This window comes from Tamandua tetradactyla, unplaced genomic scaffold, assembly GCF_023851605.1.
Source record: "Tamandua tetradactyla isolate mTamTet1 unplaced genomic scaffold, mTamTet1.pri scaffold_65a, whole genome shotgun sequence".
Lineage (NCBI taxonomy): Eukaryota > Metazoa > Chordata > Mammalia > Pilosa > Myrmecophagidae > Tamandua > Tamandua tetradactyla.
In genome coordinates this window covers 1120045-1122708 of record NW_027518402.1, presented here as the reverse complement: position 1 = coordinate 1122708, position 2664 = coordinate 1120045, and the positions used below count along the sequence as shown (strand labels likewise).

General features: G+C 35.5%; 1 pseudogene; it reads left to right on the top strand.

The window, feature by feature from the left end:
• Positions 1-907: 907 nt before the first annotated feature.
• Positions 908-1835, top strand: LOC143673250 (olfactory receptor 8H1-like; annotated as a pseudogene).
• The last annotated feature ends 829 nt before the right edge of the window (positions 1836-2664 follow it).

Here is a 2664-nt window from a genome sequence, read left to right as displayed (position 1 = left end):
ATGCTAGAAGAAGTTTTTCACCTCTTTGACAACCGGTAAGTGTTAATCTCAAAGTGAGAGTGTTTTAGTTTATCTCAAAAATGGAATGTTTTTAGTAAAGTCTGTATATCAATACATGTATCATTTGGGCCTTACCTAAGTGATCTCAGTATTTATAGAGGTAGAAATATATAATTGATGGAATCAGAGTCATCGAACAATGAACAAATATTGAAAATAGAATTTTTAAAAGAATTGTGATTGTATAATCCTCTAAAAATTTCTTCTGAAAATTAATGCTAATGTGTTTTCTATATTAACATATCTAAAATTTGAATGTCTGATCTGTCATTTCTATTAAATAATAGATACAAAAAAGTGAATGGTGCATGAAAACTCTACCATTGTTTATCATGTACAATTTTTTGTTTTTCTGAAATTAAATGTAACTAGGAATATAATTTTATGAACATGATCCATACACTCAACCAATCTTGGTAGAATCACAGAACAAAAAATATATAATGATTTTAACTCTGGATAAATTAGTCAAGTTACTGTGCCCTTTTTCTCATCAAAAAATTCTTAAGATGGTATTAGCTGTGGCTTAATATTTTCACCGGATAAGTGTGTCAATCAAGGGAAGTATTTATAACAGTGTCATGATCATTCCAATTATGCAATATATATATATGTGTGTGTGTATTTGTGTGTTTCTATTATGTTGATTTAAACCCAATTTACATTTGGTAGGCAAACTAATATATTTTTCATTAATATCTTGCAAACTGCTCTTTACTATGAATTTCTGGACTCACTAATATTTTCTGAAAGTTGCCAGATCATTTCTACAAACAAAAACTATTTTAAAGCTATTCATGCTAAGTATCACATTTGATTTCTTAACAGTTCACAACCATTGAAAGCTATGGGAAATAGAAACAACACAAATGTACCTGGCTTCATCCTTATGGGATTGACAGACTCTGAAGTGATCAGGCCAGTCCTCTTTGTGCTGTTTCTCCTCATATACCTCATTACAGTGCTGGGCAATGCAGGGATGATACTGATAATTCATCTGGATCTCCAGCTTCACACACCAATGTATTTTTTCCTCAGTCACCTGTCATTCCTTGACCTCAGTTACTCAACAGTCATCAATCCTAAAACCTTAGAAAACTTACTGACTTCTAACAGGTTCATTTCATTCTTAGGCTGCTTCACCCAGATGTCTTTTTTTTTCTTCTTGGCTGTCACTGAATTTTTTTTTCTCTCCTCAATGGCCTATGACCGCTATGTAGCCATCTGTAATCCTCTGCACGAGACTTTGCCGGGCCCTCATTACTGAGTCCTACATGATTGGCTTTACTGAATACTTTGTCAATATCATTTACATGAACAGTTTGCTGTTCTGCAAGTCTAATGTCATCTATCACTTTTTCTGTGACATAACCCCAGTTTTAGCCCTGTCCTACACTAACACTCATGACACTGAAATCATGATATACTTTATCGGTACTTTCAATGTATCGGTGTCTTTTATCACAATCTCTGTGTCCTATGGATATGTTCTGTCTACTATCCTGAAAATTCATTCCACTTCAGGAAAGCGCAAAGCTTTCTCTACTTGTGCCTCCCACCTCCTGGCAGTTACCATCTATTATAGCACTACAATTTTTACTTATTTAAAACCAAAGAAATCTTACTCTTTTGGAACGGACCAAGTGGCCTCTGTGTTTTATACTATGGTGATCCCCATGCTGAATCCATTCATTTATAGTATTAGGAATAAAGAAGTGAAAAATGCTCTCATTAGAGTCATGCAGAAGAGGGAGGACACCAGACAATTGAAATGATGGTGACACTGAAAATATAAACTCATCTTTCTTTCATATTTGGGCATTTAATTGTTTTCTCCTTAAATACAGTAAGATCCATTAACTCATTTGAATTTCTGTTGAGGAATCATTTATTAGACCACAAAAGATCTAGGACATTACCAAAAATATGTTTCAGGCATCCATATAATACTTGGAAGCCATGAAATATGCTTTAAACCTACAGTTTAAATGTATGTGTTTATAAGGGCAGCTAATGTATCAAAAGAAACCTTGGTGCTATGCTTCAAATTGTATCATAGAAATATCTATGCATATTCCAATTTCAGAGAGTTTTATTGTACAGAGCACATTCAGACATCACTTTTTCTTAGAGAAGAAGTATAGCACAGGTGTGGTAGTTAGATTCAGTTGTCAACTTGGCCAGGTGGACGTCCCTAGTTCTGTTGCTGTGGATATGACCCAATGGTACATGAACCTCATCTGTTGTTGATTACAACTGCAGTTGGCTAAGAGATGTGCCTACAGTGATGAATGATGTTTGATTTAATTGGTGGGTGCTCACATGAGAGAATTCAACTTGGCACAGCCCAAGAAGGTCAGCATACCTCATCTCAGCATTCACTGCTCAGCCCAGGCCTTTGGAGATGTAGAAAGAAATCACCCAGGGGAAGGTTTTTGGAACCTAGAGGCCTGGAGAGAAGGCCAGCAGAGACCATCCTGTGCCTTCCCACATAAGAAAGAACCTCAATGGAAAGTTATCTACCTTTCCTCTGAAGAACTAACAAAACAAATCCCATTTTATTAAAAGTCAATCCATCTCTGGTGTGTTGCTTTCTGGCAGCTA